The 16,518-nt window shown below is 42.0% G+C and overlaps 1 pseudogene across 1 annotated transcript; it reads left to right on the plus strand.

Annotated features, from left to right (window-relative positions):
• The first annotated feature begins 14,499 nt into the window (after window positions 1-14,499).
• Window positions 14,500-15,312, plus strand: LOC306668343 (large ribosomal subunit protein uL30-like; annotated as a pseudogene). The gene has a single exon. The product of its transcript is annotated as a large ribosomal subunit protein uL30-like (transcript).
• The last annotated feature ends 1,206 nt before the right edge of the window (window positions 15,313-16,518 follow it).

Below are 16,518 nucleotides of genomic sequence, written 5' to 3' on the forward strand. Positions count from 1 at the left end.
ATCCCATTTATTGATTCTTGATTTAACTTCTTGCGCTTTAGGGGTCTTGTTAAGGAAGTCAGGTCCTAGGCTGACATGGTGAAGATTTGGGACTACTTTTTCTTTTAGTAGTCACAGGGTCTTTGTTCTAGTACCTAAGTCTTTGATCCCCAGTGAGCTGAGTTTCATGCAGGGTGAGAGATAAGGTTTAATTTCATTTTGTTACATGTGGCTTTCCATTTCTCCAAGCACCATTTGTTTAATAAGATATCTTTTTTCCAGTGAATATTGTTGGCACCTTTGTCTAGTATGAGAATCCTGTATTTATGTGGGTTTGCCTCTGTGTCTTCTATTTTGCACCAATGGTCTACATGTTTGTTTTGGTGCCAATATGCTGTTTTTATTACTATAGCTCTGTAGTACAGTTTGAAGTTTCAGGATTGCTCATCCCTGGTTATCTCTATCCAAATTCCAGGGGCATTGAGATCTTGGGATTGCAACATGGCTGAATCCAGGGCATCTGAGGCCCAGAGTGGTGAGATAGTGACTGGGTCTGCCAGGGCCTGTCTGGGCAAGGCAATCTTTTGAGAAACAGAGACAAGGCTGAGAAACTTTTTGATGCTGGCAGAGACAGTTGTTCAGTTTTCCACTGAGATTTATTTTGTTTTCATTTCTTTCTTCTCTGGCATCTCTCTCCACCATATTTGAAGCAGGGTGTTTTTTGTGCATCAGTTTGTTGAAGATAGTGACATATGTATGATGTTTTGCAGTTCTGCTGCATATTCTGTGTATCCTTATATTTTTAATTTCCTTTTCTTCTCTTTATATATATTCTTCCTCTCACTTATCTGTCTTCCTAGATTCCCTTTCTACCTTTTCCCCACCTAACAGCCAATCTTTGTTGGTTCCTCTTCCACTCTTCCTATGGAGTTTTGCTTCTGGCTTCTTTCTTTCTCCCTCATGAACACCATGTCCTGCACTGTTTCTGTTCTCTCTTTGTCCACTATTTGAGATTGTAAATCTATTTGGCAAATTTCCTGTTTTTTTTGTGGACAGTGATTGAACTCATCATTGCTGTTTATAGTGAGAGGGCAGTGGATGCCTTGCTAGGAGCTATTCAATTTGAGGCTGTGTATTGTTTGCATTGGGTGTTGTTGATATTGGTCTCCCTCTTAAAGGCAGGATACTGGAAAACTTTAGTGACAATACAGGTCTACAGGGTAGAATCTGTATTGCTTCAGATTCATACCACTAGATGGGAAAACACACAAACAACATGAAAAAACAAGGGAACAAAATGCCACAAAGAAACCAAGATATTCCCATAAGAGAAGCCACTAACAACATAATAGATGAAATGTCCAAGAAGGAGTTTAGAATGTACATAGTTAATCTGATCTGCAAAGTAAAGGATGGTATAAAGAGTGAAATCAAAGAGAAATACAGGAAGTGAAAGATCAATAAAGAGTTAGAGGGGCTGGGAGATAGCTCAGCTGGTAGAGTGCTTGCCTTGCAAGCACAAGGCCCTGAGTTCGATCCCCAGTACTGCAAAAAAAAAAAAAAAAAAAAAAAAAAAAAAAAGAGTTAGAGATTGTGGGAAAAAAAACCAAGCAGAATCCTTGAAATGAAGGAATCAATAAATCAAATTATAAATTCAATGGAAATCATCACCAACAGACTAGGCCATTTGGAAGACAGAACCTCAGACAATGAAGACAAAATATTTAATATTGAAAATAAAGTTGACCATGCAGAGAAGATGGTAAGAATCCATGAACAGAACTTCCAAGAATTATGGGATAACATGAAAAGACCAAATTTAAGATAGATTTATCAAGATAGATGAAGGAGCAGAGATAAAAAAAAAAAAGCACAATCTTTTCCAATGACATAACATCAGAAAATTTCTCAGACCTAAAGAATGAAATGCAAGATCAAATATAAGAGGCTTACAGAACCCAAATGTACAATATTATAGCAGAACCACACCAAGATATATTTTAATGAGAATGACTAAAATACAGAATAAGAATAAAATCTTAAAGGCCATGAGAAAAAAAAAAAAAACCCAAATTATATATAGGGGGAAACCAATTTAGATCTCAATGAATTTCTCCACACAGACTCTTAAAGCTAGGAAGTCTTAGAATAATATATTTCAAGCTCTGAAAGAAAATGCAGGCTAACCAAGAATTTTATATCCAGCAAAATTAAGTTTCATATTTGAAGATGAAATAAAAACCTTCCATGATAAACAAAAGTTAAAAGAATTCACAATTAGAAAGCCTCCACTAGAGAACATTCTCAACAGGATATTCCATGAGGATGAAGTGAAAATAAAAGTGAAAACCAGCAAAGGGAGGAACTACACTAAAGGAATAGTCAAAAGAGAAACTAAAGCAAATTAAAAGCTGGAAATAAACCAAATGACCAGGAATACAAGTCATAGCTCAGTAATAATCTCAAATATTAATGACCTAAACTCATCAATCAAAAGACATAGACTGGCAGATTGGATTAAAAACAAGACCCAACAATATGCTGCCTGCGAGAGACTCACCTCATAGGTAAAGACATCCACAGACTGAATTTGAAAGGATGGGAAAAAAACATATCACTCATATGGATTACATAAACAAGCAGGGATTTCCATCATATCAGATAAAGTGGACTTCAAGCCAAAGTTAATCAGAAGGGACAAAGAAGGACATTTCATTCTACTGAATTATACAGCAGCAAGACATGATTATAAATGTTTATGCTCCAAACAATGGAGCACCTATGTACATCAAACAGACCCCTCTCAATTTCAAGAATAAATAAACTACAACACAATAATACTGGGTGACTTCAACACACCTCTCTCACTACTGGACAGACCTTCTAAACAAAAACTAAATAAAAAAACTATAGAACTAAATAATACAATAAATAATATTTTATTTAGAGACAGAGTCTCCCTGAGTTGCTTAGTTCCTACCTTTTGCCTCAGGTTTAAACTCGAGATCCTCCTGTTTCAGCCTCCTGAGCAGTTGGGATTAGAGGCGTACCCCCCCAGGCTAAGCCTGGTTATGTTTTTATTGTCCATTATTGTTATTTTCAGTTGTTGGCTCTAAGGTCCTCTCTTTTTGCATGTCTATACTTCTTTTGTTGAATAATATACCAAACTATTGAGGCACCAGAGAGGCTTCACTTTTGCCTTTTCTGGGAAGATGGAATGAATCTGAACAATGACTCAATCATGGATGGAGTTGGGTTGTTGTGGAAGAATACTTTTCTCTCTGGGTTACATTTATCTGTAGGACATGGTCCTCCAGGGCACTCCATTGAAAACCTTTGGGTTCTCAGCACAGAGAAATTGCAAACGTTTATTTTTTATTTCAAAGGTACGGTGCCTTTCTCTTTAGCTTTCTATGTTAAACACTCTCAGAAGTAGGGAGAGATTGGCTGTATTTAATAAACTACAACTTTGTTCCAATGAAGGAAGATTGGCACTAGCGTGTGATGAGACTGAAGAAAAGGAGCAGACAGAACCATGATTACACACGGTACAGTTTTTTTTTTTTTTCTTAATTTACTCACATAAAGGTGGTCCTGGGTTGCAGCAAGACCAGTGGATCTCTGGTCAGACTTAGGGGTATATACTGGTAAGGACAAAAGTGATTTCCTCCAAGTCATATGTACCTGGTTTATCTCAAGCTAATTTCAAAGAGTCAGGCACGTTTCTGGTACCAGGACTCAGTTGTTAATCTCCACATATCACTTTAAAGACTTTGTGTATGCTGGTAAACTACGTGGGAATCCTGGCCAGGGTTACTTAAGGGCAGTCACCCTTAAGACTCAAGATGGCTGAATGTTACACATCAAGTCAGCCAGCCAGGCACTGCCTTCTCCTCCCTGAGTAGTGTCTCCTCCCGACCTGTAGGCCTTCAGCCATGTCCAGATCTCCATGTGCCCTCAGGGGAAGCCAGCTGAAGTTCCTCACCTCTTCTGGCAGGGCTTGAAACACCTGCCGCTTGTTCTCAGGCCCCACCTGGTTTCTGTTTCCTCTACAGCCTCAGGCTGGGAGAAACTTCTTCAGAGTTAGAGGTGTGCAGCCTCACAGCTTCAGCATTCAGCACATTTGCAGGGGGAGCTGGCCCTGCATTTTGCCCTCCCAGTATGCAGTGCTATGTGAAGGGTTATGGAAAATAATATTCCTACAAGATAGCCCACAAAGAAAAGGAGAGAGACAGGCAGCTTATGAGGAGGGAGGGGAAACTAGCCAAGAATTAGCCTCTTAATTAACCTGCCTAATAACAATGGGCCCTGAAGAAAAGGGGCAGATACTGAATGCTGAGCTCTGGACTTTGACCTTCCCCCATTGCAAATTAGTCCTAAATGGAGGCACAGCAAATATCGAAACTCTGGGAAACAATGGATCCCAGAGAAAGACAAGCAATGGGCAAGATTTGAGTACTCATCCCTCAGGATCTGGACTCCCATCTCCCCAGATAACAGTGAGTTTCAACCTTTTTACAACTACCTTCCTAGGTTGAAGTTTTAACCTGCACAACTAGCCCCTAACTGTCCAAACTGCACGTCCACAGTTTCCAATGATTTAACCATCCTCATTGTACCCTGTAAAACTAAAATCGACTCTGTAATTGATGGCCATTTTTGCATCTGGGAAATGAGCCCCTACGGTGCCTGAGTCTGTGAATGAATAAACAGTTTCTCTGAATCTGTGGAGGTCTGCATCTGCTGTTTTGCGCTTAGACCATGCTCCTGCATCTTATTGCCTTCAAAAACTCTGCACTGTCTCTTACCCCAGAAGTGGCCTCTGCCTGGGGAAAGGCAACCACCACTCACCTCTGGAAGTTTCTCTTGATTTAACTCTCTTGAGTCCTTGTGTAATGTACAAAGCAGCTCTCCCTGCCTTTTCCATTGCAGCCATTTCCCCGCCTCCCAACTACTGTCAGTCTGTGAACATCCTAACTAGCTATTGGTTCATCAGTCAGCTTGCAAGTATCCTTCTCCATTATTGGTCCTCCTTTAGTCTGGCGGAATTCAACTGCTTCATGGAGCTACCCTGCCATCTTTTCTCTCCCCCGGACTTGCCTTCTTTCTCCTCCTCACTTTCCACTCTCTCTAGCGCGCGCCTTTTCTCTTTCCTTTCTCTTTTCCTCTCATTTTCTCTCTTACCCTGCAGGGAGACACTCTGTTTGCTTTATAAACTCCCTCGTATGATTTCCCATGTCTGGCATGGTTTCCGTGGGATCCCTTACATTGGTGCCTCGACTCGGGATGGGTCCTTCCACTGTCTCTTAAGCGAGTGGAACCCCATATGAGCCCCAGTGCCCCTGGACACGGCCCCACCTTTATTCTGCCTGGTCGCTCTGCTCTGCATTCATCACCGGACTTCAGGTTGGTGAGTCCTCTAGGCCGGTTCCCCTAGGCCAATTTATCCGGGACCCTTGAGGCGGCTGCGGGGTGGGGGTATCCCCAGCCACAACTTTTATAGTTACGGCTGGCCCCTATAGTTGGTCTTATCTGCTGGGTGGATTCCTGATTTTGTGGTGGAGATTCTCTCTCAGGGTTTAGGCTCATCTCGCACTCGCTCATTCGTACTCGAAAACCCTGACATCAGGACCTCAACTCTTCTCGGCTTTTGCCTGACCCTACATTGATGACATCATCTATGTGCTGCCTTCTAGTCTCCAGTCAACTACTCTGTGGCCTCGGGATGCCGGGGCACAGACTTGGCTGTATCAGCCTCCACCATGGGATCTAGGTCCTCCATTCCAGCAGATTCAATCCCTGCCTGACTCCCGGTTTATATTTGGCAACAGTACCCTTTAGCTAAACAATCCAAAATGGCCGCGTATGCCCTGGCCACAGACTCGGCTGTATCAGTCTCCACCATGGGACCTGGGTCCTCCAATCTGGCGGATTCAACCCTGGGAACCCCTTGCCTGACCCCTGGCTTAAAGCCATCAAAATTCCTTTTCTTAATGGCACACAGCTTCTGTGAGCGAGCGGGCAGATGGAAAGGGATTCCTTATCTTCAAGTCTCTTCTTTCTTGTGCTTCTATGTTCTTCCTGCAAACTTGAAAGCCTCCTCCTTCTTCTCCTCTTGATCCCTCCTCCTCCTCCTCCAGCTTCGACTCAGCTGTTTCTGCTTCCATTCCCCAGCCCAGCCCACCTAGTCCTCCTGCCATGAGGTCCCACGTACGCCAGTGTGGAGGAAGTAACCAGCCCAACCATCAGTGGCATGTCCCAGTAAGGAGTATAATATAAGCAGCCCCATTTCCCACAAGTAGTGGGAGATAATTGACAATTTTCTGCATCCAAACCTGAATTGATTACTAACCAGGAAAAAGGGTTAAAACACCCAGGGCATCAAGTTTCTGCTAGAACATTTTAGCCCCTTTCAGATCCAGATCTCAGTCAAGGCTTACATTGAAATGTAAATAGAGGAAACCAGAATGCTCAGGGGGAAACTGGCCTCAAACCCAAGGAAAAATGTGTCCATTTTAAATTTCGCCTGGGCTGCAACTCAGAATACTTTTTCTCTCCCTATCACCTCTTCTCTCTTTCTCATTTTCTCATACTATAATTAATGACCGTTATCATTTTTCTTCTAGGACTTTTGTATTTCCTAAATGCTATATTTTTGAGCTCACAATTTTGATCCTACATACCTAGGTTAATGATTTTTGAGCCCACTAGAATAAAGACTAAAAGCTACAAAAGAGAGATTCTTAGGCAAATGTGCCTGATAACTATCAAGAGAAACTGCCAGAGTCAGAAGTTTTAGTCAGTTTAAGGCCTACAGACACAGGTAGCCTTAATCTATGTTTACTAGTATCTCTACTAAATGTTGCGTTTACATTCCTGATAACCTAGACAGTGTTAAAGTTCCCAAATAAAGGTCTTGTCCTCTCCAGTCTTTGCGAGGCCTTGTTATGGGAACAACTCAGTTCTTCCACCCCCTGGTGAGGAATTATTGACTTCTGTCATCTTTATGATATTCATTGGCATGTTCCAGATTCTGCAACATTTATATTGTATTAATCTCATTTCAGTACTCATGTCTTTTTGTTCTTCTCTCATAGAAGCACCCACCCCCAGATGCCTTTACAACCTGCTCTTCCCCAACCAGACTTCTACCATGGACCCCTCGATTAACCCGATTTCTAAAAAGGGAACTCCAAACTGCTTGCCCCATGCTGCCCCCTTCCAGCTCGAAGAAGCCAGAACAGTCATCGCCCCCCTTTCCCAGCAGTAAGGGGGTTAAGCCAAAATTGGGGACAGGCAATTAGTGTAGAAATCGAGGATCAGTTAAATCGAGGAAATGGAAGTCCATGAAAACCATCTGCCTCTGGAAGTCTGGAAGTTGAAGACTGCCCCTGGGAGAATGGACTTTTTATATCTCACCTGCAAAACCAACCCCAATCACTTAGGCAGGAAGGGGAGAGAAGGCTTCGGAAAGAACTGGAGAACAAAAGATTTTCTTATAGAAATAGAAAGGGGAGAATGTAATGCACAAAGCTGCTCTCCCTGCCTTTTTCATTGCAGCCATTTCCCCGCCTCCCAACTACTGTCAGTCTGTGAACATCCTAGCTAGCTATTAGTTCATCAATCAGTTTGCAAGTATCCTTCTCCATTATTGGTCCCCTGTTAGTTCGGTGGAATTCAACTGCTTCACGGAGCTACCCTGCCATCTTTTCTCTTGCTTTTCTCTCCTCCTGACTTGCCTTCTTTCTCCTCGCTTTCCACTCTCTCTAGTGTGCGCCCTTTCTCTTTCCTTTCTCTTTTCTTCTCATTTTCTCTCTTACCCTGCAGGGAGACACTCTTTTTGCTTAATAAACTCCCTTATGTGATTTCCCATGTCCGGCGTGGTTTCCGTAGGATCCCTTACACCTTGTTGCTCCCACATTTCATAGACGCTCTAAGTCAATGATTATTGCATGTTGCCCTGTTTCTCAAGCTGCTCTCAGGGGAGCATGTCTGCCACCAAATTCTCCAACTAACAGGAGTGGAGACTAACAGTCTCCTTTTCTGACCACCCCTTTCCCTGAAAGCAGTTCTATTAGGTCCAAGACTTAGCATCTATGTAGCCATTTTGGATTCTTACCTTAAGTTCCTTTCCTGCCCTAGAGGGGTACTTACAGAGAAAAAAAGAGTTAAAATATAACTTTCCCTTCCCACCTCTCATTAACCACCCCACCAGAATATCCCTTACTTATCCTGTGGGCCCATCGTAAGTTCTTACACAAGCAGCTCATACGAGCTCATGCGACCTTACACAAGCCGTCCAAACCACCCGACAAAATACCCCAAATCTAAGTTTTTCCTGCCTCTCTCACTTTCCCGAGGGATGGCCTTTGTCAGACACTGACTGGCAAATAAAACTTTCTCTGTGTGGATCTCCTCGCCTGGTTTCTCTGTTGCTCATCCACGTCGCATTTTCCTTTAATATCTGTGTCAATACACTTATCGCACACTTTAATTATAAGCCCCACATAACCAACACTGTATGGGAGTATCTGTACCCACCAATTCCACAATGCCAATGTCCTCGTGTCCTTTCTGTAGTAGTAAAAACTGTTTAAAAACATGGTAGGTGCAAATTGGTGATGAGGCTCCATTTTCACTATTTTGTCGGGGCCGGAGAGCAGATAAGTCTTTAAGTGAGACAATCCACATACAAAACTCCAACACTTTCATAATCTGCTGATGATACTGTAACAGTGGTCCACTTTATGCTTTGACTATAACCCTTGCTGCTCTGCCACTGCAATTTATTTTTAAAACAGACATGTTTCTTTCTCTTCCTCTTTCCCTTCTCCTCCCTAATCTCTCCCTCTCCCTTATCTCAGGGGAAACAGGATTACCTTTGTTCTCCATCCTAGTCAGTTTGTCTCTCCTGGAGTAACCATCCACCATAGGAACAAAGTAATCCAGACTTTGGGGATGGTGACAGATCTCAGAAAGGATTATCTCCCAAATGAACAAGTGAATTACAACTCCAATAGAGAACACATGGAGTGTAGCCTTTGAATCACCTCTTTAAAAGCCCCCTGTTCCTGCTGATGGGCAGAATCACAGCTTTTGGGACAGGAGATTTTGCTAGCAAAGCAATAAAACTTCTTTTCCCTTTTTCTCAAAATTGTGTCCTTGCTATTGGATTGGCATTAGGGACAAGGACTGAGTTTTCAGCAATAATGTTTAAAGATTTCAAGAGATTTTTGAGTCTTTGGCTTAGATAGTACAAGGAAGCAAATGCTGAGGCCCTGGACCTGTCTCAGTTGAATCACATGTGCATGAAGTCTGGTTGCATATATAATTTCCATTGTTTCCTGAAGATTCATGATCATCCGTGCTTTCCCCTCAGGCAGGTAGGCAGCACAAAAACATTTCTTTTTCTTCCATTAACTTGAGGATAGCTATTTACTAAGGAGAAATTTGTTTTCCTTATTAATGTTGCTAAGTGGTTTTTTCTCAATGAAAAATTTATATATGGGAGCGGTTTTCTTTTTGTGGATGCTACACTCTGAGATAATTGAGTTCATTTTCATTCTTTTGGGATTAATGAAGGAAAGAAGAGTGTCTGGCATTCATCTGGAAGTACAATGCCTGGAGGCAGCTCTTCCTGGTGACACATTAATGTCTGGAGAGAGGACTGGAGGCAGGTAATAGTTGATATTCAAGGTCAGTTCAGTAAGACTACATTGCTCTTTTGATCTTCCTTGATATCAACTGGCAATGCAAAATGACTTGTTTACATTAAGCATGTCGCTAAAAACAGTGAGAACCAAGCCCATATTTGAGTATGAAATTGGCTACTTTTCAGCCATATAACCTTGGACTCATCATCTCACTTCTCTGAGCATCAGTAATTCTTATTGCCCAGGAAGGGAATAAAGATCAGAGGGTGGTGGCCCCTGTGCTGTGTCCCTTGTAGGAATAAACAAAGACCACCCAAATGAGAAAAGAAGGGGATATACCATACAGTAAGGGAGCCATTCACCCTCAAAGGATGTAACTGAAATTCCCATGTAGGCAGAGAGGAAGGACAGCTTCACAGTAGGAAATGGAGCTCCTGGTGAGTCCTCCTGGAGGCTGTTGGCCTGGTGGAGATCCACAGGGGTTCCCATGTGATTGGTTAGGGGAGCATATTTAGCTCTCTCTGGTTGGTCCTAAGCTGGAAGTGGGGATGAACTTAAAGAAGCTGCCTTTTAATAAGTCCTGGCCATTTGGGGTTGATTATTACAGAAGTTTTTTTTTTTAGTTTCCTGGAATTGTCCCTGGATATGGCCCTGGCTTTCTGTAAGTCTGACTTACAGCAGGCTTCTTGGTCTGATGACTATAGATAACAGGATGGTTTCCTGAACAGGTGGCTACCAGAGTGGGTCAGAGTCCTAGTTGTATAAATGGTTTCTGGAGAAGACAGGGAGAAGTGGGAACCTTCAGTCTGTGTCCTAACTATATCTGATCTGATGTCAACAGGCTGCCAATGAGGCCTGACACATGATTGGTGGTGTCTGGTGGAGAAAGCACAGACCCAGGGATGTTTAGTAGGGGGATGGGCATGTGAAGGGACCAGCTTGGGGGGACATACTAGGGAGGAGGCATTGATCTCTAAGGGGCCTGAGGTGAGATAAGCTTTTGGCCTCAAGGGCTGGCCTTCAGAACAGAGCAGAACAGAGCTTTCAGTGCGGGTCACCAGTATAGCCCATCCCACAGGTGGGAGCAGGTTGTGAGCTGGGTGGGCGTAGCACAGAGTGTTGAGAAATCTTGTGTGGCCCACTCTGCCAGGAGCATGTGGGGAGGCCCAGGGGTACTGCTTCCAAACATAGAAAGAACTTTGCCACCTGAGTGATAAAGAACAATTCTTTAAAGGTAGTAGCTTGATTTTAACTTAATTAAACACAATGGTTCCCAGAGAGAGCCCAGGCCTGGCATCATCCTTGCAGTATTCATGCAATGAATTTATTGAGGAGGCCAACCCTAATATAAATGGGAGTCCAGCCAATTTTCTCTGGCAAAGTCTCTGTATCTCATGGTGAATGACAGGTACTGAGGAAGCATGACTGGAGTTGAGGAGAAGACATAGTGGAGGACCTCTAAGAGACTGTGTAGCCAGCAAGGGAAAAAATCTGCAGGTCCTGAGCTGAGAGCTTCCCATAGCTGGGGTAGTCCCTGCTCCCCTTACCTTTCTCTTGGCCAGACAAGACTCAAGTGTAAAGTAGTTGAGGAACACGGGAAACAGTGCCTGGGACTCACAGATTTGCTCTCTGTGGAAACTGTGCCTGGGACTCACAGATCTGCTCTCTGTGTCTGTGTATGCTGTGTTGTTTCCTTTCTTCAAGGGAAGTGACCTCGGCTTGGAGTGAGGGCTCTTCTTTCTCGAACTTCTAATGTTAAGTGGGATACTATGGGTCAGGCAGTGTAGGCCTCTACTCCTAGCCTATTGTTTTTGTCAGGGTTTTCGTTGTTGTGACCAAAAGATCTGACAAGAATAATCTTAGAAGAGTAAAAGTTTGTTACTCAGTTTCTGAGGTCTCAGTCCTTAGATGGCTGACTCTGTCGCTCTGTGCCAAAGGTGAGGCAGAACATCATGGTGGAAAGGTATGGAGGAGGAAAGAAGCTCAGAACATGGCCTTCAGGAAGCAGACACACACACACACACACACACACACACACACACACACACACACAGCAGACCAGGGACAAAATATATCCCAAGGGCATGCCCCCAAAGACCTACCTCCTCTAGCCATACCCCACCTGCCCATAGTTATGGCTCAGCTAATCCATTCAAGTGGATTAATGTACTGATTAGGTTAAGTCTCCCACGACCCAATCATCTGAACTGTTTTTTTGGTACTGGGGATTGAATTCAGGGGCACCCAACCACTGAGCCACATCCCCAGTCCCTTTTATTCATATTTTTTTTTAGAGACAGGGTTTCACTGAGTTGATAAGGGCCTCACTAAGTTGCTGAGGCTGGCTTTGAACTAGAGATCCTCTTGCTTCAGCCTCTCAGCTGCTGGGATTACAGGCATGCACCACCGTGCCTGGCTTCATTTCAACTTTGAATCTTCCTGCATCACACATAAGCTTTTGGGGGACACCTCCTTCCAAACCCCAACACCTGTATCTCCACTTGCAATCATTGATAAACCTCTGACATTCCAGCTAAAGACCTTATCCTGTCTCCTCCTGTTCTTGGTGAAACCACCTCTCACTTCTGGGGAGGTGTAGACCATGTTATGAAGGCACAGAGATAGCGTGGCCATCTTAGGAGGAGAATTTGGAAATTTTTTGGGGAGATGTCTTTTTACCTGGCCTTTGAAGGTGGGGTTATAACATAAGACAGTCTGGCTGAGGATGGGGGCATTATACATGCATGCAAAGTGTGTACCCTTCTGGGGCAGGTGACCTCAGGGTTCTGTGACCATGGACCATTCAGTTGAAAGCATTCAGGAACTGGCATCTTGCCATGCAGCAGCATTCAGCAAGATGAAGCTGGACCCATTGAGTCCATAGGAGTTAATTATAAGTGAATGTCATGTTTGAAACCTGTCTTTTTTATATATTTCCCAAAACTTATTTTTGGTTCTCATATTACAGATGCTCTTTGGCTGGCTTGAGGCTGGACCCTTTCACTCAGATGCCCCAAATCAAGGCCCATATTTTGATGCCTTGGGTTCCACTTGCAGTCCTTAGTTGATGATTCTCATCATGGAACTGTACACTAAGGGTTCTATACTTCTTTCCTCTCTGTTCACATCACTAAGTTACTTTATTTTACAGTGCTGAGGATCAAACTCAGCACAAGCTAGGCAAGCACTCTACCACTGAGCTATATCCTTGGTTACTAAATTGCTTCTGTAAAAATCATTTGCTCATTTATCTTCTTTGTTCCCTTGTCAGCCTCAAAAGGAAGAGAAAGTTTTCCAGAATTTATTGGGTTAACATTTGCTTCTCTTTTGTTCTAATAATTTCCTCTGAGATTAAATCTATTGCTTATTTAAAAAATTAATTAGAGTGATTTCCTGGTAAAGTGGAATTTATTATAAACTCAAGATTTTAGAATCTCCCTCCCCCAATTCCTGATAACTTAATAAACAATAGGAAAAAGTGAGCAAAATTTCCATTATCAAAGAAAGAAAGAGGTATAAATTCATTCAATAGCATTAAAAAATGGCAGCCAAGGAAAGAAAGAGGCAGCATCTAACACCTTTAAAACTCCCCAGAGACCATACTTAGAAAAGAAGAGCCAACAAAATCTGAACAGTTCTCATGTATTGTCTCTAATCTTGGGAGAAGTGGACTCTGGGTAGATGCACAGCCTGGAGAAAAGTTTCAAGAAACCCTCAAGTACAAGAGCTCTTACTTACCACTGTGGACTCTCAAGACATCAGCAGAAGCAAGACAATGAGCAGAGTTTGACATTTCAGTGTCTTCATGTTGAGTTAAAGGAAATGCCTAGGCAAGAATCTGCCACAGAACCTCTAGTCTCCTGAGTAACAGAGTGACATTCGGTATAGTCTCAGAATAGACAGAACCTGACAATTAAATAAAGCCTAACAGAAGAATGAAAGAGGGATTTTAGAGCATATACTATCAAGTGAATACCCAAATGAGCATTTTCATATAACTAAAAAACAGACTAGAAAAAGAAAATACACAATTTAATCAACTCTTTTAGAAGAAAGTCTTGATTTGATTGTTGTGTGTGGCGGGTGAAACCCAGGGCCCAGGGTTATGCCACGTGCATCTAAAGATGGCGACTGGAAGAGAGCAAACAGCATCCTAATTATGCCTGGAGAACAGCAGGATGCATTTACAATTGGCTGTATGATAATCAGTTCAGCCGCCTAGCGTGTGGACAGATATACTTTACATGTATGCTCGAGTGAGTGATCGCTTGACATTTAACAGAATTGGATGGACTTATCTGGTTACAATTGCTTATGCATGAGACTGCTTATATATTGAGGTTGTTATTTGAATAAACGGGAAGCTGTTTCATGAACCTCTGAAGTGTATGTGTCTTCTGTCCTGCTGGTCCGGCCATAAGCGCGAGAAGCGGCGCTGAGCCGCTTGGAGCAAGCCAGACAAAGAAGCCGCGGTTTTCCGTAAGCGGAGCTGCTTGGAGCAGCCCCGGCGGCAAGCAGCGGCTGTCCGTAGTTTTGAACCCATAAGTGCTGTTCAGAGATACTACAAAAGTAGAAATAAAAAATGACAGATTTGATGACATATCTGATCAAATAGATTGATAGATTAATATAAGTAGGCATAGACATAGGTAATCCAACATAAATAAACTTCAAAGCCAGCCTCAGCAACTTAGTGAGGCCCTCTCTAAATAAAATATAAAAAGTGCTGGGGATGTGGTATAGTGGTTAAGTGCTCCTGTGTTCAATTCTTGGTTTAAAAAAAAAAGATAGAAAAAATTCTTAAAATTAAAGATATCTGACTTATAGATTGAAGATGTTCATTATAAAATACTCTAGAGCTCTTTTAACGGCTGGAACCATGGAGGTTGCTGAAGAGAAGAAAAAGAAGGTTCCTGCTGTGCCAGAAACCCTTAAGAAAATGCAAAGGAATTATGCAGAGCTGAAGGTAAAGCACCTAAGGAAGAAGTCTGCCCAAAAGATGCTTCGAAAGGCAAGGAGGAAGCTTATCTATGAAAAAGTCAAGCATTACCACAAGGAATATAGACAGATGTACAGAACAGAGATTCTAATGGCTAGAATGGCAAGAAAAGCTGGCAACTTCTATGTACCTGCAGAACCCAAACTGGCATTTGTCATCAGGATCAGGGGTATCAATGGTGTGAGCCCAAAGGTTCGTAAGGTGTTACAACTTCTTTGCCTTTGCCAGATCTTCAATGGCACCTTTGTTAAGCTCAACAAGGCTTCAATTAACATGCTGAGGATCGTGGAACCATATATTGCATGGGGGTACCCAAACCTGAAGTCAGTGAATGAACTCATCTACAAGCGTGGCTATGGCAAAATCAATCAGAAATGAATTGCCTTGATGGATAACGCTTTGACTGCAGGATCTCTTGGTAAATATGGCATCATCTGCATGGAGGATCTGATTCATGAGATCTTCACTGTTGGAAAACGGTTCAAAGAAGCAAGTAATTTCCTGTGGCCCTTCCTTCAAATGATCTTCTCCAAGAGGTGGAATGAAGAAGACGACCACCCATTTTGTAGAAGGTGGAGATGCTGGCAACAGGGAAGACCAGATCAACAGACTTATTAGAAGAATGAACTAAGGTATCTACCATCATATTTTTGTAATCTGGTCAGTTAATAAAACTGTACCTGCTCTTGAAAAAAAAATAAATAAAATACTCTAGAAATTTCTTATTAAATGGAAATATTATTCAGTGGGCATATTTTTGGTTAAATTATTGAATTTTAAGAGAAAAGAAAAATGAGGGGTTGGGATGTAGTTCAGTGGTAGAGCACTCTCCTAGAATATACAAAGTGCTGGGTTTGATTTCCTACACTACAAAAAACAAACAACCAAAAAAAACCCAAACTTTTTTTGAGGAAGAAAATGCAATTTATATACAAAGAGCAACATAAAATCAGGCCAATCACAGGCTTCTCAATATTCAATGTGAAAAAACAATTGAGCAGTTATCTGTATCAATTAAATAATCACTCTAAAACATTGATCCAGTAAAATTGTTATTAAGTCTGAAGACAGTAATAGACACTCTTAAAAATCCCAACCAGTATAAAACCAATGAATACTTTCTTTAAAATAGGAAGTCCAGTGAAGCAGTTTAGTGGACCTGGAGGTGTGAAGAGGCATAGGTGTGTGAGTGGGGCCATGCTCAAGGTTGGAGGTCAGAGGTCAGAACAAGTGCAGCAATATCCAGAGAATTCTGAGGAAAGAAAAGCATGATCTAGGAATTTTCCACACTACCAATATTTCTTTAAAATACTAAAGCTAGCTGGGAGTGGTGTCACATACTTGTAATCCTAGCCACTCAGGAGGCTGAGGCAGGAGGATTGCAAGTTTGAGGCCAAACTGGGCAACTTGGAGAGACCCTGTCTCAAAATAATAATAATAATAATAAAAAGGGCTGGAGATGTAGCTCAGTGGTAGAACACCCCTGGGTTCAATTACCAGTACCACCTAAAAAGCAAAAACCAAAAACCTATAGAGAGACCTTCTCAAATATGCAAATCTCAGAAAAAATTATCCATGAGCCTTTCTTGAAAAAAATGTGACAGTGAAATCTAGCCAACAGGATAAATAAAAATGCAGAATATAGAAATGGCTTCTACTTTTTTCATGGCTCCTAACCCTTTCTGCATATTTTAAAATATCTTTAAGGAATCTGTAGTCTCTCTTCTGGTTAAAAAAATCATTGATCTGTGGCTTAACATTTAATTTTTAATTTCAGCTTTTAAAAAATAAATTTCAAGTAAATTCAATTGAATAATTAAAATTAAAGTACATTTAGGATGATTCCATCTTTATGAAATTTATTATATCTATTTATCATCCACCTTT

This window comes from Sciurus vulgaris (genome assembly GCF_902686455.1).
Source record: "Sciurus vulgaris genome assembly, chromosome: 8".
NCBI classification, from domain to species: Eukaryota; Metazoa; Chordata; class Mammalia; order Rodentia; family Sciuridae; genus Sciurus; species Sciurus vulgaris.